Below are 23,074 nucleotides of genomic sequence, written 5' to 3' on the forward strand. Positions count from 1 at the left end.
CATCTTTACCTACTACTCTGAAATGGGCTAGATGAATGGATCCTTCCAATGGGTCTCAGTTTGCTTCTGTCTCTTGTTTTGATTAAACACTATGACCACAAGAAACTTGAAGAGTAAGGGGTGCATTTCATCTGATACTTCAAGGTCATAGTTCATTTTCAAGGGATATCAGGTAGGAATTTGAGGCTAAAACTGAAGGAGAAACTGTAAAGGAGCACTGCTTACTGAACTGCTCTCCCTGGCCTTTGTTCAGCCATCTTTCTTGTTTAACCACAGTCCATTTGACTATGACAGTGCCACCCACATTGGGTTGGGCACATCCACATTGACTATAAATCAAAACAATGTCCCACATACACATCAACAGTCCAGTCAAAGGGGTGTAATTTTTCAATTGATGGTTCTTACAACTGTGTCAACTAGACAGCTGAAGCTAAGTTGTAAACTAGATTCTTAATCCTTCTTTAGATATCTGTGCATAGGCATCCATGTTCCCATAATTCTTCCTTTCTATATTCTTAAAGAACTGTAATAATGTATGTGACACTAACGTCTTCTACTAGTTCAAGGAAGATCTGAGTTACTAGATTAGGACTCCATAGCCCTTTGGAATTGTTTTGGTTGTGTACTCCGGAAAGTACTTTTATGTGTGGCTGTCTGCAAACAGAGAATCCTGAACCTATTTTCTCAAATTAAAATCTTTTAAATAAGTTAAAAAATATTCCTATCCTTGAGCCTGTGATATGAGTCTGATGAGTTCCTGGGCCTTAGACCAACTAACTGTACACTCCAAAATACTCAGACCTAGTCAGGGTCCCACAGCCTGTATAATGCCAAGTATAGTGAGGCCAAGAGATACTACCCTACCTGTGCCATTACAAACTTAAAGACTTGTCCGTGTTTGCCAGTCCAGTGTACGTCTTCCAGAACGTAACCCGCCTGTGCCATACCCTATCTTCAGGCTCTGCTCAGGTCATAGGTACTCTGGCCTCTGCTAGTAAGTCCAGAAATCTCACCTACCTACAAAAGCTCAAGCTCGTAGAACTTGTTGCAGTTTCCCAGCCTAGGAGCCCATAGTATCCTAACCAGTTGGGTGCCTGAGAGCTCATTTCACCTCTGACATCCTCACACTTTAAGGCACAGTTCAGGTAACACAGCTTTAACTCCAGTCCAAGCATATCCAGTCATTGGTTCCATGCTCATGGTTTTTTGTTTGCTACAAAATTGGAATACCCTATTCCTGCATTCCAAAATCAATACAGTATTTAAAAATTAATCTACCTGTTCTTCATATGTATTCTCAAACCAAATCAACTAAGCGTGATCAACAAAATTAAACTAGCACTAAATGGAGTCAATGAAACATGTCAGGTCATACATATAACCGATGAAAGAAGTCTACTGTTGTGGAATATTAATTTAAGATATGTTACATTTGTTTATACTGTGGAACATTTGTTTAAAGATGCAAAGATGTGTTGCACTTCTTATGTTACATTTGTTTAACTCTGTGGAACTGTGTTACTGTGCCTGTCTAAAACACCTGAATGATCTAATAAAGAGCTAAATGCCTAATTGCAAGGCAGGAGAAAGAATAGACAAGGCTGGAAGGTAAAGAGAATAAATGTGAGGAGAAATCTGGGAATAAAGAAGGAGGAGCAAGAACAAGGAGAGGAAAATGCCAAGGGCCAGTCACCTTGCTACACAATCAGAGTTTAGATATGGTCTTGTATCTCTGATTTCTCAAAGATGTTTATCATGAAGGGGTGTTAGATTATGTCAAATGCTTTTTCAGCATCTAATGAGATGATTATAAGTATTTTTTATGTGGTAAATTATGTTGATAGATTTTTGTATGTTGATCCATCCCTGCATCTCTGGGATGAAGTTGACTTGATCATGGTGGATGATTTATTTTGATGTGTTCTTGGATTCAGTTTTCCAGTATTTAATTGAGTATTTTACATCTACATTTATGAGGAAGACTGGTCTATAATAAACTTTCTTGGTTCAGTCTTTGTGTGGTTTCAGTATCAGGGTAATTATGGCCTCATAAAAAGAGTTTGTCAGTGTTCCTTCTGTTTCTATTATGTGGAATGCTTCAAGGAGTATAGGTATTAGTTCTTCTTTGAAGTTCTGGTAGCATTCTGCATTAAAACTATCAGCCCTGAGCTTTTTTTTTTTTTTTTTTTTTTTTTTTGGTTGAGAGGCTATTGATGACTGCTTCTATTTCCTTGCAGGTTATAGGTCTATTTAAATTGATCACCTGGTCTTGATGTAATTTTGGTATATGGTAACTATCCAGAAAACTGTCCATTTCTTTTACATTTTCCAATTCATGGAGTACAGATTTTTGTAGTATGAACTAATGATTCATTGGATTTCCTTGATGTCTGTTGTTATGTCCCCATTTTCATTTTTGATGTTGTTAATTTGGATTTTCTTTCTGACTTTTGATTAGTTTGGATAAGGGTTTGTCTATCTTGTTGATTTTCTCAATTAACCAGCTCCTTGTTTCATTGACTCTTTGTATTGTTTTTTTCTATATTATGGTTTTCAGCCCTCAATTTGATTATTTCCTGTTGTCTACTTCTTGTGGGTGAGTCTATTTTTTTTTGTTCTAGAACTTTCATGTTTTCTGTTATGTCTCTAGTGTGAGATTTCTCCACTCTCTTTATGTAGACACTTAGTGTTATAAACTTTCCTCTTTGCACTATTTTCATAGTATCCAGTAGGATTGGGTATGTTTTGTCTTCATTTTCATTGAATTCTAGGATGTCTTTAATTTATTTCTTTCTTGACCCAGGGGTGGATCAATTGAACACTATTCAAATTCCATGAGTTGGTTGTCTTTCTGCAATTTGTGTTATTGTTAAATTCTAACTTTAAACCATGGGTGATTCGATATAATACAGGGGGTTATTCCAGTTATTTTATATCTGTTGAGGTTTGTTTTGTTACTTGTAGAAGGAGCTGTGGGCAGGCCTGCTTTTCATCCCGCCCGGCTCCCACATATCTAGCTTTGCCCCTGAAATAATTAAACAGAAACTGTATTCATTTAAACACTGCCTGGCCCATTAGTTTCAGCCTCTTATTAGCTAATTCTCACATCTTGCTTTAACCCATATTTAGTAATGTGTGTAGCACCACAAGGTGGTGGCTTACCGGGAAAGATTCAGCATGTATGACCTGGCGGCTGGCTCCATTGCGTCTGACCCAGAGAGGAGAGTCATGGCAACTGCCTGAGGCATCTGCCTCATTCCCAGCATCCTGTTCTGTCTACTCCGCCCACCTATGTTCTGACCTATCAGGCCAAGCAGTTTCTTTATTAATTAACCAATGAAATCATCAGATAGATAGAAGACACTCCTACAGTTACTGAGTATGTGGCTGATTTTAGAGAAGGTTCCATGAAATGCTGAGAAGAAGGTAGATTATTTTGTGTTTGGGTGAAATGTTCTATAGATGTATGTTAAGCCCATTTGACTCATGAAATCTGTTAGTTCTCTTATTTCTTTGCTAAATTTCTGTCTGGTTGACCTGTCCATTAGAGACAGTGGGGTGTTAGTGTCTCATACTATAAGTTTGTGAGGTTTGATGTGTGATTTAACCTTTAGTAATGTTGCTTTTTCATTTGGGGGTGCACAGATGTTCAGGACTGAGACTTCATCTTGATGTTTTGTTCTTGTGATGAGTATTTTTTATATCTTATTGATATAACTTTAAGGTCTATTTTGTTATATATTAAGTTATCTATATTTGCTTGTTTCTTAGGTCCATTTGATTGGAAAATCTTTCCCCAACCCTTTACCCTGAGTTAATGTCTGTCTTTGAGATTGAAGTGTGTTTCTTGAACACAGCAGAAGGATAGGTCCTGCTTCCATACCCATTCTCTTAGCCTGTGTCTTTTTATATGGGAATTCAATCTATTGATATCAAGAGATATTAATGACTAGTGATTGATAATTCCTATTATATTTCAGTGGTAGTGTTTGTGTTTTTTTCCTTCCTTGGGGTTTGCTGGTGTGAGGTTATCTGTTGCCTGTATTTTTTTGTGGGGGCAGTTAACTTCCTTGGGTTGGACTTTTTCTTCTGATACTTTCTTTAGGGATGGATTTGTGGATAGGTATTGTTTAAATCTGGTTTTGCCATGGAATATCTTGTTTTCTCTGTCAATGGTGATTGAAAGTTTTGCTGGGTATAGTAGTCTCTGTTTGCATCTGTGATCTCTTAGTGTCTGTAGCATGTCTGTCCAGGACCTTCTGGCTTTCATTATTTCCATCGAGAAATCAGGTGTAATTCTGATAAGTCTGCCTTTAAATGTTGCTTGTCCTTTTTCCTTTGCAGTTCTTAATATTCGTTCTTTATTTTGTATGTTTTGCATTTTGATTATTATATGGTGCAGGAATGTTTTTCCTTTTGGTCCAGTCTATTCGGTGTTCTGTAAGCTTTTTGTAACTTCATAGGGATATCTTTCTTTAGATTGAGAAAGTTTTCTTCTGTGATTTTGTTGAATATATTTTCTGTGCTTGAGCTGGAGTTCTCCTGTTTCTTCTAAGCTTATTTTTCCTGGGTTTGGCCTTTTCATGGTCTCTCAGATTTCCTAGATGTTTTGTGTTAAGAATTTGTTGGATTTAACATTTTCTTTGACCAATGAATCTATTTCCTCTATAGTATTTTCAACATCTGATATTCTTTCTTCCATCTTTTCTAATCTGTTGGTTATACTTGCCTCTATAGTCCTGTTCATTTACCTGGATTTTCCATTTCCAGAATTCCCACTTCAGTCTTCAGGTCTTTAACTGTTTGCTTCACATGTTTGATCATTCTTACCCAGGTTTTCTTTAATAGATTTATTGATTTCATTCAATTTTTTGCTTGTTCTTTCCTCCATTTCTTTAAGGGAATTTTTCATTTCCTCTTTAAAGGTCTCCATCATCCTCATAAAGTTGTGTTTAAAATTGTTTTCTTTTGCTTTTTCTGTGTTAGGATGATCAAGTCTTCTGTTTTGATGATCTGGTTTTACCATGTTGCTTTTAAGGTTGTTGAATGAATTCTCGGATTGGTGCATACCAACCTCTTCCTCCAATAGTGTTGACTGTGTCTTTGCCTCTTGGTTCACCTGCAGATGTGCTCTTGGAAACTATCTGCTCTCTACTGTCGTTGTCTGTGTCTCGGTGAGCCACTAAACTCTCTCTTGGCCCACTCTTTTAGTCTGCTCTCTTGGCTCTCTCTTTTGGTACTTTCTTTGTAGCTGCAGTCTGTGTTTCAGAGTTCCTCTGAGGTCGCAGGAAATAGGAAGGTTTTGGGCCAGAGTGGGACTTGTAGCTTACAGGCCCCAATGGGGTGGGAGTATTGGAGTAGCCTACCTGGAGGAGGTTTGTCTGCTGGCTGGCTAGAGAAGCTGAGGCAGGTGGAGGAGGGGCCTGGGGTTTTACACCAGTAGGGAGAACCTACAGAGCAGGGTTCTTCCCTCAGTGGGTGATCCATCTCCTCTTGGTCTTCTCTATATAGTTGCAGCCTGTGTTTTAGAGTTCCTCTGAGGTCACAGGGGATAGGAGGGTTTGGGGATGGAGTGGGACTTGTAGCTTGCAGGGTCTCATTGATGGGATGGAGTGTTGGAGCAGCCTACCTGCAGGAAGCTAGCCTGATGGCTAGCTAGAGAAGCTGAGGTAGGAGCAGGAGGAGCAGGGTTTTTTCCCAGGTATAAAGGGTCAAGAGTGGGGTGCCCCACTATATGGGTTCTCATTCACCTCTTGGTTCTCTCTGTGTAGTTGCAGCCTGTGTTTCCACTCATATGATTCTTAAGTGTTGAGTCTTTGCAAAACATGTTTGCTGTCTTTGAATCTGATTTATGCTGTGAGTCATATGTGGAATCACCATTGCTTGGCACAAAAACTCAGTTGCATATTTCTCCCAAGGCTCCTTCAGAGGTCTCACATGCTTAGGATAAAGTAGGCCATCACAGTTATTTCATAGAAGCCAGAAAATAACACAGTGCAAGGTGGGTTAATTTTGTTCATTTAAGAACCAGCTGTTATTTATTTGTTAGCTCTATATTACAGCTACTCTAAAGTGTTAGTGTGACCTCATCTCTGATGAGTCCCATCTGGACTACGAGAGGCAAGCATGCAGGGGTTCAGGGAACTTGATTTTTGCCACCAGTGATAATACTGTATGGAAAGGGATATGCACTTGGCCCAGGTTTCTGGTACCTCAGGGTTCCACTTGGCTCCCCTCCAATGCTCTAGAGATCCTTGATTTCTGGGGACAGAAACTATATTTTTTGGTTTCTGTGCCAATATTCACTACCTCATCCTGGGAGTAAGGGCTACTTCTTTTCAAGCAAGACATAGCCCCACCTCAGATTCTGAGGTGCAGATCGAGCAGATCCTGAAGGTGACTGCACTCTTTTCTGACTTTGGCTGATCACTTATTTTTTTTTTTTTTTTTAGAAAAAAGAAAATACAGAGAAACATTTTTGAAATTTAAAAATCTTTCATATTAGAGTTAAAATTATAATAATATTAATCATTTTTATACATTTAAAAGGCTAAATTAAAAGGAAAACTTGTTGTCATCTGTCTAAGTATATATTGGTCAATTTCCTTCCAGGAAAATTAATTATCAATTAAAATTTTAATTGATTTCAAATAAAAGTATAATTAAAATGAAATATAAACAGCCTGATAAAAATTATGTTTGCCTTTTATTAAAATAATTTTCTGTAGCATGAATTCCAATTGGTCTTAATAATAAAAACCCAGAGCCAGATATTAGGGTGAATACTGAATGATCAGAGAAACAAAGGAGCAAGCCACTAGAGAGACTTCTTACCTCTACTGAAATACTCAGACCTAAGGAGCAAGATACTGTGTGTATAAATCTTCAGATTGAATGGGTGAGATCCTGTCTCCACTGGCCTTATATCCCTGACTCCACCTCTCTAGTGCTGGGATTAAATGTATGTGCTTCCCAAGTGCTGACATCAAAGGTATGAATCCCAAATGCTAGGATCAAAGGTGTGTGCCACTACTGCCTCTATGGTTAGCTAGTGGTTTGTTCCACGTTCTGATCTTCAGGCAAACTTTATTTGTTAGAACACAAAGTATCTCCACAATTTTCCTCAAAGAGTTAATTTATTTGGTAACGTAGAGTATCAGATGACATAAAATTTTGAAAGAAATCAAGCCTGTGGTACACACTGTTAGGAATAAATGATATATAAAGGCTTTGCAATGTAAGAGGAGTTTGTTTCCTCTGTGGAACTGAAGAGTACATGATATGCATTTAGAATGAATTGACAGCCATATCTGAGTTAATGTATTTTGCATTAATTAATGTAGTGGAAAGAGTATATTGGGAAGATGGAAACCCATTCTCTAAGTGACTCTAGAATCATGATGCAAAGAAATGATTATTATTTCATCAACCATTATCACTGCCTTTATGAATTTTGCATTACCAATAGACATTAATCATATAAGCTAACTGAATATATTATTCAATTCTCTTTTTGCCACATTAATAGAAGTCAGTTCAATGGGCTGAATTATGATTCAGTTCCCACCAACTACTTAATTCATATATTGAAGCTCTAAGCCACAGGACCTTAGGCAATATCAGTCAAGTAAAGAAAACCCATTAGAATAGACATTAATTCAATTTGATGGTATTATAATACGATTATATTCAGATACAAAGAAAGTGAACAAGGATTTACACCTAGAGAAAAGATAATATGGGGAGGAGGTAGTCATCTGCCCACAAGAAGTGAAATCTTTAAACAAGCCAAATGTGTCCTCAGCTTGACCTTAAGCATCTAGTATCCAAGAGGTTGAGAAAATAGATTTCTGTCATTTGATGTCTGTTACACTTTATTGCTCTGGTAAGTGAACGTAGTTAGTTTTCTAAATGACATTCTTTTTTCAAGATCACATTTAGCTCTAGATTAAAATTGGTTAGAAGATGTAGAGAGAATCCTTCTCACGATGCCCACATGCACCACCTGTTGTGTTCTCAACACTCTTCACCAGAAATGCATATTTAGCATGATAGTTGAACTTGTACTGACACATTGCTTAAAGTCCATAGTCTACATTGTGTTAATTTCAGGTATTTTATCTTCTCTGGGCTCTGACTGCTTGATAATGGCATCTATCTATCCTTGCAGTGTCATATAAAGCAGTATCATTTCTTCTTCTTCTTCTTCTTCTTCTTCTTCTTCTTCTTCTTCTTCTTCTTCTTCTTCTTCTTCTTCTTCTTTTGGTTTTTTGAGACAGGGTTTCTCTGTAGCTTTGGTGCCTATCCTAGAACTAGCTCTTGTAGACCAGGCTGGCCTCGAACTCACAGAGATCCGCCTGCCTCTGCCTCCTGAGTGCTGGGATTAAAGGTGTGCGCCACCACCACCCGGCTGTATCATTGCTTTTTAAGTCCTGTGCTCTCTCCATTCATTCTTGCCTCCCATAAATCCTGTGAACCAATATTCATTTTACTTTCTCCATAGTTCTGGTATTTCCATGATTAAATATATTTAGAATATGAAATATATAGTACTTTGTGTTTATATGTTTTTATGGTAGGCATTGATCTTTCTTTCAGGATTTATGCGACAGGATCTCTTTGTTTACAGATACTCTGGATGTATTAATATTTTCCTTCCTTCCTTCCTTCCTTCCTTCCTTCCTTCCTTCCTTCCTTCCTTCCTTCCTTCTTTCTTTCTTTCTTTGTTTTAAAAATGTTTTATTGGTTCTTTGTGAATTTTACATCATGTGCTTCAATCCGCTCATCTCCCTGTTCCTCCATCTTTCCATATCAGTCCTTCCTCCCCCGAAAAAGAAAACAAACAGGAAACAAAAAAAAGTATCTGATCATGGAAGCTGAGGGGTGTCACAGTGTGTCACACAGTATACCCTTTGCCCAAACAGCCTTACTTGCAAATGCTCACTGCATTGAGTCATTGGACTGGATCAAGGCCATTGGCTTCTGCTACACTATCAATACTGGAACCTCATCAGGACTCCTCTCTGAGATAGCCTGTTCTTGCTCTGGGTCATTGACATCCTACAGCTTTGATTTTGCAGGACTGCCCCCTTCATGAGCTCCAGCAGCTCACAAGTGGAGTAGATGTTGGGGTGGGCCATCTCAAAGTATTGAATCAGTGCCTCATTGGTACCTGAGTTGATCTGTCAGCCTGGGGTGCCAACTCTCCCTCTTCACCCAGGTGTGGGGTTTGACCTTCTGCCTGTGGCAGCTGGCAAGGGGCAGAATTAATTTCTTCCATACTCACATGCTCAAGACTAGCTATTTATCAATCACATCCCCAGGGTAAGCTCTCTAGTGCTTCCCTGCTGAGAAGTGGGGCCAGCTCTCCTTTGTTACCAGGGCTAACTCTCTGGGTGGGGCTAACTCTCTCAAAGAGTGTGATAGCTGATGAAGGGCAAGATCAGCTCATCTGCAGCCTAAAAGGGGTGGTGGTGGCAGCTAAGATCAGTGCTGGCATATTGACATATATTCAGGTGACAGCCCTGACTGCTGACATCTACTTGGCCTTTATTGGACATGAGCATCAACACAGCTCCTGGCTGTGGCAGGGCCATAGACTTAGAAAAGCCTCTCTCTGGGAGCTGGGCCTGAAAATTCTTATGGCCTCAGATTGTTTACACAGACCTCTCAGTTCAGAATGACAGCATGGTACCAGGATATCAACATGGTTCCAGGTGGCAGCTCAGCCTCCTCATATTGGCCTGTTTCTCATTGCAGCTGTATCCCTAGTTCCACCTCTCTCCACAGTGTGTGAACCTCTCCATTTCCCCTTTTTCTCCCATCTCTCCCTCATGTACCCTGTCTTTCCAATTTTTCTGTTACATGTTTGTTCATTGAAGTAGAATTGTGTATTGTCTACTAGGCATAGGGGCCATGGTCGCTATGGGGCCTTGGCAGGCATTGGGTGTCAACACTGTATATTCTTTATCAATCACCTCCTTAAAGACAGCTTGACTGCATTTAAGCTTGAACAATTATGAAAAAAATCTGCTGTAAACATCTTTTTATATGTTTGTGAGTACACAGACGTTCTCAGCATGAGGAATGTTGAGAAGTGTATGTCCTGAGGCCACAGAAAAAAAGGATCTTAAACAGCAAGGTGGCAGTGGGAGAACCAAAAATGAGAAATAAGGAAGAGAAAGAAAATCAAAAATAATAGCTGGGACTAGGAGGTCTTGCATAAGCTGATGGCTTGTGCCAAGCAAGTTTATTTTGTGTCCTTGTTCAGGAGTGGAGTTGGCAAGGCCCATCTAGTGTTGGAACTAGTTCCTTGAAAGTGTCAATGCTGGGGTTTCTGGGGACCCTACTCTTCCCAATGGATGTGTTTATCAGTCCTTAGGCAGCTGCCTGAGATATCCCATGACCTCTCTTCTGACCTTGTCTGACTTAGCATTCTGCTGTCCTTGGACATTTTCCTCATGTAGATAATATATACCATGTTTCTTAATAATGTACAGCTGGCATTTGACTCATATGTCTGACACCTGAGAGAAAACAATTGCTGTTCTCTCCCTGGACCTGGACCTTTGAAGAGAATGTGGAATGTTCCTCATGACTTCTCATTGGGGAGGTCATTCCTGGGCATGATGGTTAATATCCATTGTCAGGTTGACACAATTCAGCACTAAATAGGAGACAGACCTCTGGGCTTGTCTAGAATAGATTAGTTGAGATGGGAAGATCCACCTGAACTGTGGGCAGTGCCGTTTCATGGCCTTGGTCCTGGTCTGCACACATGGGAGGATGTGAGCTGAGTGTTTATCACTCTCAGCTTCCAGACATGCATCAGTGTAACCAGTCATGTTCAGCTCATGCCACCATCTATGACTTCTCTGTCATTATAGACTATAACCGGGAATGGCGAGCCAAAATGAACTAGCTCTTCTTTAGGTTGTTTTGTGAGAATGACTTATTTCAGGAACAGAAAAAAAAATAGCATACTGAAAATTCCTGGTAAGAAGTGAAGCTGTTGCTATGAAAAACCTGACCATATGGATTTTCAACTTTGGGGCGCTAGTTTATGGACAGAATGTGGAAGTATTTGAAACTTTGTGCTAGAAAACGCAGAGTTTAATGGGCCGTTTGTATAGGATCCTGAAAAACAAGATAGCCGAGGAAAATACAGATAGTACAGGAACAGCTCATGAGGTTTCACTGAATAATAAGGACTCTTTGAGGAACTGTGCTAGAGAACCTATGTGCTGTGGGACAATGGTCTGTATCCTGTCAATTTTAATTTAAATAAATGCTGATTGACCACTAGCCAGGCAGGAAGTAGAGATGGGGTGATGAGAACAGGAGAATTCTGGTAAGAAGAAAGCTTATTCTGCAGTCGTGACCCAGCCACAAAAGAAGTAAGATGTGGCTGCCTCACTGAATAAGGTACTGAGTCACTTGGGTAACATAGACAATAATAATAAGTTAATATAAGTTATAAGAGTTAATAAGAAGCCTGAGCGAATGGGACAATCAGATTATAACTAATGTAGACCTCTGTGTGATTTCTTTGGGACTTAATGATTGCGGGAAGTGGGCAGGACAGAAACCCTAACAACACCTATATATTTATTATTACATTCTTGCAAAGAATCTGGCTGCTTTGTACTGAGTCTTGAGACAGAAGGAGGTTGATTTGGAAGGCAATGAACTAATTTATTTGGTAGACGAAATTTCATGATAAGACAGCATTTGGATTGTCATGACCACTGCTTACTTGTATCCAGGTAGTGTGTGTGGGGGAAGGGAGACAGACACAGAGAGAGAGACAGAGGGGGGGGGGAGGGAGAGGACACAGAGATAGACAGAGACAGAGAGACAGATACAGTGAGAGACAGACACACACAGAGAAAGACAGAGAGATACAGAACAAAAAGTAGAACAGAAAAATATTAGGAATGTGCTCTTTGTCAAGGAAAAGAGCTTCAATAAGTTTTAAAATTGCAGAAATCCACACCGAAAAACAGGCTGCAGTTCTTCAAACCAAACCTCATCCCACAAGAATATGACCCCACCCTCCAAGACTCCAAACTGTAAAAACATATTTGTAATATAAGCAAGGAGCCTGAATCAGAAATTCCACTGAGGGGTTCTCTAGTACTAGAAACCAATTACTTAGGAAATTGTTTCCCTAGATTTAGCACATTGAGCTTGGTACAATTGTTGTCAAAGGGGGTCAAGTTCACCACAAGCTATCAGTAGAACTTGTCAGCAGCATCCACACAGTAATGGTTTTGTAGTTGGGAAAGACAGTGTTGAAGAGTTCACAGTCTTGATTTATGGCTCCAGAGGGCTTTGAAGCCAGGCAATGTTTGACAAAAAGAAGTCTCTACATTAAGAACCAGAGAGTCTTTCATTTGGGCATCTGCCAAGGAAATATTTGGACATAAAGGTGAATGGACAGGCAATGTCTGCTATAGGAACCCAAGTTAGAGAGGTGGAACTACCCAATCCCTGTGAAGTTGAGAAGATTCCATTCTGGGTCCCAGATGTTGGAAATGGAATGGCAAGGTTCAGTGTTTTCTTGACTTAGTTTCAGTCTTGTTTCCCTAGACTCATTCCTTACTGTGGCCCCCATTTTTCCTTTTGAATGAAGATTTTTATTATGTGTTGCAGTTGGATGGATGTAACTTGATTTTGATTTTTTTAAGAGCTCATAGACTATTCCCTGGAGCTCTAAGCTAAATTAGACCTATTGCTCATGAAGTTACTTAAGTCAGAGTGTTTTACCACAGCAACAAGAAAATAAGTGAGTGTACACAACCCATGCAATCTTCCAATTTTTCTAGGAATTGGACTCCAATGTATTCCTGCCACTTCTCTGTTAAAACCACAAGATAGACCTCTGTCCCACTTAGTTCTGAGTGCCAGCTATACCCATCATTAGCTAGAGATTTGTGAGTAAGAAAGGATGAAAAGGATGAGAAAATACTTGGAGTATAGTATAAATAAGCATAAAGGATTTTGCATAGCTTTCTTCCCTGCCTTGAAATAGAATGAGCTCCCAGCTTCTTCCTGGGAAGAAGGAATTGGGCAGATAAAATATGTCATCATTTTTGGCTGCCTTCTTCAGCCATTGGTTACCCCTCATTTGTCTAGGACATGGGTTAAACCAGGAGAACCTCAGTGTTCTGGGAGCAAAATAAACAGAGAGGAGTTTGGAAGAATTTGATGGTGTCAGACACCCCAAATCTCTGGCACCAAATGACTGATGTGTTTGTCTTTGAGTGGGAACAAACAGTGGTTATTGGTATCATACTGCAACCTTCCGTGAAGTGTATTGAAGTATTATTTAAATTAATTTAATTCTAAAATTTTGAACAACTTCAGAATTATGAACCATCATCAGTAAACAGCACTCACTTAAATTGACATTTCCTTTAAAACACACAGTGTAATCTAACATGCAAGAAGGTCAAAAACAACTAATTCAAGTTGCCTTTTAAGTCATAATAACATAGAGGGCTATTACTTAGACTACTGGGCTTTATTTATTCAATACTATATAATCTAAACTACAATTTATCTTGATTATAAATCATTTTTATTTGTTAGAAATGAAAGTAGGACAAATTTAGTAAATTATTCTGTTTCTTTAGTCACAAAAACACAATCTAAAGTATTTTTTCATTGAGATAAGAAACTATTCCAATGTTTGGAATATATTTCATTGAATCTGGGTGATTTGGAAATGATACAACAGTTAAAAATTAAGGCCCAAATAACTTCAATGAAGAAGAGGCAGAAAAAATTCACGGGGAAGAGAGCTTTGAAAAACAAATTTCTGGGGTTGATATGCCCATTTCATGCTTCAACTCCCAGCAGAAGCTGTCTTTAGAGGACCTGCACAAGATCAAGGCAGACAAAATTCCAGCATGGACATTGGAGGTGCTAATTGACAGCTGGTGGCTACTGGGAAGATCACTGCCCTTTGAGATGTGGCCTCTAGTACACACTTCTCAAGTCCCAGTGGATAGCCACACATTCATGAGCATAAAAGCAATGTAAATTTCACCAGTGGGTTATTAATAAGAACAATGAAAGAAGAAGACCTGAACTTCTTAGAAAAATTGGGTTGGTGCACTAGGGGGATGAATATGATTAATTTGTTTTGTTTAAATGTATGAATCTTTCAAAGAATAAAAATAGTACAGAAAATATAATGAAGTAATTCACTAAAGAGGGGGAAGTAAAAAAGCTTCGAGTCCTCTTTAAAAACAATGGTACATGTTTTTCAGAAGATTATTTCCTGGCTCTTCATAGAATGGTGGAAAGACCCAGGGATTTGATTAGAAGCAAGTTCTGTGAATATGAATTTGTTAACCAGCACACTTAAATGCTTATCCCACTGGGAAGCAGAGGGCATTTAATGAGCCTAAATGTGAATTCTGAGGCAAACTACTCAAATCACAATTAAAATTTGTTAAGTGGGCCCTGAACTGGAAAATGGCTCAGTCCATAAAGACACTTGAGCCAAGCTTGAAGACTCCAGTTATATACCCAGAACTCACATGGCAGAAGGAGAGAACTGACTTCAACAAGTTGCCCATAATTGTGTCATGACAGGTAAATACACACACATGGATGTCAAAATAAATGTCTTTATGTTCCATAACTTCAAGATATTAATTTAATCCTTTCCGTTCCTCAACTGCTCCAATAGTAAGTTGTAAGTTAAAATAACTTTTGGTTGAATTGTTTGTAGCGGAATGCACAAAGAATGTAACAAAGTGCCTTGCATACAGGGACTGTGAGTATCCCTACTCAATATCATCACACAGTAAAATGTCAGTGTATTTATGTTTAAGTGCTACATAGAAACCTAAAAAGTGCAGTTGCCACCGTGTGATACTTCAGTGAGTGTATCCACTGTATAATGTTTAAATCAAGGTAAACCTAATCTTCAAATATTAATCGTGCTTCAAGGTAGAAATATTTGAAATCTTTTCACCCTCAGTGTATAGTTCTGGTCAGTCTGCTAGAACTTCTTGCTCTGGTCTGATTGTAACTTCATAGCTATTGCTCACCTCTCCACCCTCCCCCTTCTCTCTACAGTGACTGTAATCAGTTCTGGATACAGCTACCTTTTGCAGATTCTATTGTGAGTGAGATTGCACAGTATGCCTTTTTTTTGTGCTTGGCTTTTGAAAGGCCATTGTTTGTGTTCACATGAAATGCCCGTCAGTTGTAGAACTTAAATCTACACATAGTGTTACTTCAAAACATGTTAGATGGGTAAGCATTCAGTTACAACACTGAGTGCAGTGTACTGCCATGCACTAGAAGGAGAAATCCTATATCTTCCTGAGGTTCATACAGCATCTACTCTTCTCATATGTTTTCTTCCAACACTGATTTCTTTTCACTTTTATTATTTAAAGAAATGTCAAGTTTGGAACTTCCTCTCATCAATGTAAGACACTTTTTATATGAAAATTTCTTTTAACACATCAAGGCTTACTTTAAAAAGTATCCCCGTAAGTAAATATGATATACTAGGTGAGGACTTTTCTTCAACTACTAGATGTACTAGGAGAAAAATTCGATTTAATAGCCATTTATTTTGCTTTCTAACTCTTCACCCACATAAGCAAGGATTTCTTAGCATTGGAGCGCTTAAAGTCTTTGCCTGTTTTCTCTCTTTTTACTGGAAGAAAATGCAGAAACTTATACCTAAAATGATATATGATTATTGCCAGAACTAGTTAATCTAGATAAGACCAAAGTAAATTTGAGATAACTATCTTCTTCTTTCAAATACCTTATGTGATAAAATTGTAGATTCTGCTGTTTCAAAAAGAAAACAGAATTCTGAAGCTAATTCGCATAAAGATTTAATGATTGTTAAAAATAACTCTAGTTTGAAAAATAAGCTTGTTAAAGATGTGGATAATTAAATCTGTAGTTAAGGGTATAACATAATCACCCCAGGGAAGGAGTTTATAATTTATCTCACTAAAAAGCAGTAGTAAATAGTCAATTTGCCATGGAGGCAACTAAAAATTGGTTCATTGCATTGACATGAATGACTGATGCTGTCCAATTATCTCTGTGCTCATGTAATTCATATAAATATGCCATACACGTTTTGCATGTTATATATAACATATAAAATAGATGCAAGTATTGAGTTTTCAAAGTCATTTCTTAAAATATCTTTGAAGAGAATGATTAATTTATACTAAAAACAAACCAATTAGGACAGAAAATTTCAGGAAATAATATTTAGAATGTGGGAACTGAAGGATCACCCCTACACACACACACACACACACACACACACACACACACACACACAGCGGGAACTCTTTCCAGGATCTTAAAACACCTGTTTTCATGGAGAGATCCTTTATTAAGAAAGGAAGAAAAAGTTAAAGTGGCTGCTTTCTGATTCAGGCAGAAAAATAGCAGCAAATGACCATGCACATGCAATTTTTGTGAAGAGAAAAATGGAGAGATCTGTATTAGAATGGGCTAGGAAGCACTGGGATATTTTCATTGGGCATGTTAATTAGGTAAACTAAAGGGAGATTTTGATTGCTGGACTTTAATACTTAGATAGCTGAACTTTCGTAGTCTGCCTCAGGAAGAGAACATAGCCAAATAAAAGAGTAGACCTTGGTGGCTAGCCTTAGGAATGTACTCTAGTGGTTTTTTTTTTTTTTTTTTTTTTTTTTTTTTTTTTTTCAAGGCAGAGGGAATGGGGAAGAAGGATAAGGCATGCAGAGCTATGCTCACCATGCTGGAGCTGGCCAGAGTCCCATCAAGAACACTGAAAATATGTATAAGTACTCTGAGGACAGACTAACCAAGGAAGTCTATGTGGAAAGCTACTTAGCCACCACCTTTCTTTGCCAGCTGTGCAAAGGGTGGTAATTACTGTATGAAACACCAGAAATAGAGAGTCACAGGCTTTTTTCTAATTTTCTTGATAAAAAGGAAAAAAATAATGCTGTAATTGATGCTTCCATCAATCACCATTATGCTTCCATCTTCTTAGGGAAAAAGATTTTCTCCAGAGCAGAACTGCTTCACATGGAGCAGGGTGGTCTGCTGAAAACAAAATGAGTACATCTAATGTAATTATTTCATTTTTGTGTATGGACTTGCTGCTTAGTCTATAATGTGAATCCATACAGCGCAAAGACGGAAGATGTAGCTGAAATGGATATTAGTTTACAGTTCTACTAATCGCTTTATGCTTGAAACTTATCTTCCAATGAAGAAAGCAAAACAACACTCTTCTTTCTAATGAACAAGCGTTCCCCACTTCCTAGTGAAAATAGGAAGAAACTGTACAGAAATGATTGTTTATGGAAAATACTGTCCAAAATATTTGCTTCAATCTTTTTTCTTGATCTTTATCTGTGACAAGTCTTTTATTTATCCAGTAAGGCTTGCTGATTTGGTTTCTATTTTATAACACTGTCCTGTTCATTGCTTGGCTTCAGGTATGTCTAAAAATACCAATTGTTGCTATAATTTCATACCTCTTAGGTTATACTCCCAATGTTTCCTCTCTTTGTACCAAACAAATTCAGTGAAATCTCAATTCAGTTCTTTGCACACACACCCCACACCAGAAATAGAAAACAATAATCTTATATTTCACACACAAATGTAAAAATTCCTGGGTAATATGTCATGGGTGCAACTACCTGTCACACACAGAAGACACTATTTAGTAGTAGAACCCCTGGTCTTCTGAGCAGTGTAATCTTTCTGTCCTTCTGTGACGTTCCATGAGCCCTAGGTTGTAGTGCTTGTATTGTAGCTGCATCATGGCACAGCATAGGTGGCTCTTCTCTGAATTTTGACCAACTGTGGATTCTTATGACAGGTCACACCTACTGCAAACTATTTTTCAAGGGTAAAGGCAATAGCCTATACGGTTTGGTGTGCCTCTGGAAATCCTCTGACTAAATACAACTCAAACGGAGGTCTCTCAGGCCTGGAAAGAGGGTTTTTGTAAGATAATCTAAAACTGCATGGGAAGCATCATGTGGTCATGAGGTTGTGAGGGAGTGGGAGAGACATGGAGAAAGAATATGAGTGAGGGGTGGCAATATACAAATAGAAAGCTCACATATGAAATTCTCAAAAAATAAAAATCATCGGATAGTTAAAATAATGTTCAGGAAAAAAAGCAGTACTGGAAGTACAATTCTTGATTCCAAACTATACTATAGATCCATAGTAATAGCAAAAGCATTATGCTGAAAAATATAAGCAAAATCCCCAGAGAAATCAGACATATAGATCAACAGAATAGAACAGAGGTGCAATATATAACCCTATACAACTTCAGAACATCAATTTTAACAGATTGCAGCAAAGACAGCATCTTTCAAGAAGTGGTGCTTGACCTACGAGCTACATATGAACAGAATTAAATCCTTATCTCACCATGCACAAAAATTAACTCTGCATCTATCAAACACCATAAAATAAAACCTAAAACTTTGAAAGGGTTAGAGGAAAAGGTAGAATATTTTACAACACACAGGCAAAAGCAAGGACTTTTTATATTGTTTAGCTTTATTGTTACTTTTTACATATAGGATATGATAGAATGTTGACTCCTCTTTTACTTATTTCTCTGCTGCCTTGAATCTCTGCAACCACTGCCGTTCACTGGAAAGTGTAGGTCCTCTGATTAAAGCTGGGAGTAACGTGTGCCTTTGGTATAAAGATAGTTACTTAAAGGGCAGCTTAATGCTACCAATTTGCTGAACACTATTCATTTCTCCACTAGGGCCTATAATCTCCACAACCATGAATTTTAGACCAGATATACAGTACCATTTATGAAAACTTTAATGATCTTATTATTTTACCACTCTGATTTAGTTGAGTGTCAATAAAAATCACATCGAGGGCTTAGAAATTATATATACACTGGTATAAGTTTAGATTCATAGGTTTTGCAGAAATACGGTAAATGTTTTACCTCCACTTTTAACCAACTGTAAATGCATAGTTTTCTTTAAGACCGATTTACATAATTTATGAGTAAAAACTCCAACAGTGACCTTTTTACTTGGTGGGGAGGAAATGCAATTAATCAGGAATGGAAAAAGTTGATTTTAATTTTATGTTTATAATTTTCATTTCAGTCAATCAAGACACACTGATGTAAGCCCACCTACCTTATTTTTCTGTGGTCCTACGGATAAATATACCACCATTATGTAATCACTCTGGCTGTATAATCAATGCCACCAGTAATGAACACAGAAAGCAATGTAAAATTTCACACCGCAAAACACATCTAGGGAAACAATTCTTCAAGAAGCACACATTTTCTCTAATGTGCTTATGTAGAAACTGAAATTGGATGTCAGTCTGATGCCCATAAACAGATTATTTTACAATCTTAAGACCTATGCTAGAGAAGCTATTAGTTCACATTTCCACATGCATCACTCTGTATCCTGCGTAGCGGGTTGCTGATACATTGGGCTGGTTATTGTATTTTAGTGTTTAAACCCTATCAAATCAACTCTGTGGGTCAAACTGAATGTGTCTTCATTCAAATACACAACGGAGAAGTCACCTTAGTCATCAGGCAGAAACACAAATCTGAATTCCTTCACTTGTTCATCCATCATTAAGCATTCATTAAATGCCAAGTCAACATACCCTGAGGTTATTGTGACACACACCAGGGAACCAAACCACTCACCAAATAAAACTTTTCGCCTGCTTTAATGGGTCTTTCATGCCAGAGAATTAAATCATCAATCATCTGCCAATAATTATGTGTGTCATTTCTAATAGGTGCTTAGGAGTATTTGTCTCAAGCTTCGGACAAACATTCAAGCAATAACTGATGCTTAGTCTCTGATAAAATGACACAATAAGTTGGTCTTGGATTTCATCTAGTTTAAAACTTTTCACTATGTTATTGAATAAGATATAAACTACAGCCTACATTATTAATTGAAGGACTGCAATAAATATTTTACAATTGATATTTCAACTAAATATTTATTACTCATCAAGACATCTGTTTGTAAGAGGTTATGTCCATTTTCGTATTCTATAATGTTATTATTTCATACCAATGATTTATAATGTTGAAAAACACTTTTGTGAAATTTGTATAACATTGGTAAAAATATTAATCAACCAGTAGACAAAGTATAGGAACAAATTTAAATATGTATGTAGAAAATTAATAATTTTCTTTCAAATATCAACAATTTTTCTTAAAAGGTTAACATAACAGTATAATTTGTCAGTAATTTCAAATTCATAAATGCCAAGTTGTTTAAACTATATGACAACAAATGTCTTTTGTTTATTTTATTAACACAAGGTCACATTGTGTGTTCTTGTCTGGCTTGAAACTCCCTGGTCTCAAACTCATAGAGATACACCTGCCTTTACCTCTTTATTTCTGGAATTAAAGGCATAAACTACCACACATGGCCAATTTTATGTGTGTGTGCATGTTAGTGTTTCTCTATATATACATATTAAGCAGTGAGGAAAATGGAGTTATGAACTTGGCTCTAGGATTTTGCACCTAAACTGATGTCTACTTTTCACTAGACTATTTCTTGAATATACAAAGAATGTTTTTTCTTCATTTGATGAGGAGACAAGGTTATACAGTATTGGAAACAAGGGCATGAAGGAGGCAAACAGAAATCAGAAAGGAATCAGGTGACTTAACCTTACAAAAGAACGCATGGACTATCATAACACTGGACATAAGGAACTGATTTTGTATTGATCTTTCCACATAGATAAAAATGTAAACTGAATGTCAGAGCTTTCCCAAATAAATGAAAAATTGCCCAACTGTTTTGTTTATTTAATGCAAGTTTTGCCATGTACATGAAGGTTATAGTTCAGGTAATCTTCAGTAAAACTTAAGAAACTATAATGTCCTGACAGAGCTAAAGTGAAATATAAGTTTTATTTTGTGTTTCCTAATTGCTAATGATATCAAATACTCTTTTTGAATTTTTTTTATCTCTTTAACCTCTTCTTTTGAGAAAGATTTTTCTGCATCTGTTAGTTTGACTTTAAGTCCATTTATAGGATTGATTGTTTATTAACTTGGGTATATTGAATCATTGCTGAATCTTTGGATAAAGCCAATTTGATCATAGTGGATGATCTACTGATATATGTCAGTACTCAGTTTTGCAACAGTTTGCAAGTATTTTTTTTCTCATGGTTTATTATTTTTATATTTAAAAATTTCCATCTCCTTCCCTCCTCCTCCCCCCTCCCTCCCCTCCTTCTCCCCCTTCTCTCCCCTCCTTCTCCCCCTTCCCTCCCCTCCCCTCCACCCATACCTCCCCTCCCTCCCTCTCAAGGCCAAGGAGCCATCAGGGTTCCCCACTCTATGCTAAGACCAAGGTCCTCCCAACTCCCCCCAGGTCCAGGAAGGTGATCGACCAAGCTGAGAAGGCTCCCACAGAGCCCGTCCATGAAGAACAATCAGAGCCCAGAGCCATTGTCCTTTGCTGGAGAGGTTGTGGGGTAAGGGGCACACTCATCCATTGCTGGTGGGAATGCAAACTTGTGCAACCACTTTGGAAAGCAGTGTGGCGGTTTCTCAGGAAATTCGGGATCAACCTACCCCAGGACCCAGCAATTCCACTATTGGGAATCTACCCAAGAGATGCCCAATCATACAACAAAAGCATATGCTCATCTATGTTCATAGCAGCATTATTTGTAATAGCCAGATCCTGGAGACAGCCTAGATGCCCTACAGTGGAAGAATGGATGAAGAAACTGTGGAATATATACATGCTAGAATACTACTCAGCGGTAAAAAACAATGACATCTTGAATTTTGCAGGCAAATGGATGGAAATAGAAAACACTATTCTGAGTGAGTTTGCAAGTATTTTATCTAGACTTTTTTCTAGTATGTTCAATCAGGCAAACTAGTTTATAGTCATTATCTTCTCCCTCGTCTTTCTCTTCCTTTTTCCTTTTCCTCCTCCTCCTCCACTTTCTCCTTCTCTTCCTCTTCTTCTTCTTTTTCATCTCTTACCTAGTTTAATAGAAGCGTCTTGGGAATGACCTTTCTCTTTCTATTTTTGAATAGAGACATAAGTTGTAAGTTGTCTTTAAAGGTCTATGGAATTCTGCTGTGAATCCTTGCGGATCTAGGCTAACTTCCCTCAGATGGAGGTTTTAGTACTTTCAGTTTCCTCTTCCCGTGAAGATCTAAGTTGCTATTCTTCCTGGCTTATTGTTGATGGTTTAGATGAATTAAATTTCAGTCCATTTGCTTTAGATTTTCTAACTTAACGGAGAAATGTCTTTAAACATTCTCTTTTAACATTCTGAGTTTCTTTAGTGTCTATGTTTCTTCTTTCTTTCTTTCTTTCTTTCTTTCTTTCTTTCTTTCTTTCTTTTTCTTTTCTTTTCTTTCCTTCCTCCCTTCCTTCCTTCTTTCTTTCTTATCCTTTTTCTTTTTTTCTTCTTCTTTTAAATTAGATAAGGTTTCTCTGTAGCTTTAGAGCCTGGCCTGAAATTCACTCGGTAGGCCAGACTGGCCTCAAACTCACAGAGATCCACCTGTTTCTGTCTTCCAAGTGCTGGGATTAAAGGCTTGCACCATCACTGCCTGGCTAGTGTTTGTTTTCTGATTCTGTAAATTTAGGCCTCCCTTTTCTTATTTTTGTTGGTTGGGCCAGTTTATCAGTCTTGCATATAAATTAAAAAAAACAGGTCTTAGATTTATTTATTTTCTTTGTTTATATTTTATTAATTTCTACTACAATTTTTTATTAATATGTACTACCTACTGTATCTCTATTTGTTTTTCTAGGTTTTTAACTTTGAAATATTTGAATTACATCTTTAAGCTATATATTTAATATATTTTCATATTTTTAAATGTAGACACCTAAAACTACAATGATTCATTTTGGAATTGTTTTTAATGTGTCCCAGAGACTTTGTTATGTACTGTTTCCACCTTTATTTAATTCCAGAAAATTTTTAAATTTCTTTCTGACTTCTTTTTTTGATACATTCAATACTTAGCAATGTGCTA

Source organism: Arvicola amphibius, chromosome 3 (assembly GCF_903992535.2).
Source record: "Arvicola amphibius chromosome 3, mArvAmp1.2, whole genome shotgun sequence".
Taxonomy (NCBI): Eukaryota; Metazoa; Chordata; class Mammalia; order Rodentia; family Cricetidae; genus Arvicola; species Arvicola amphibius.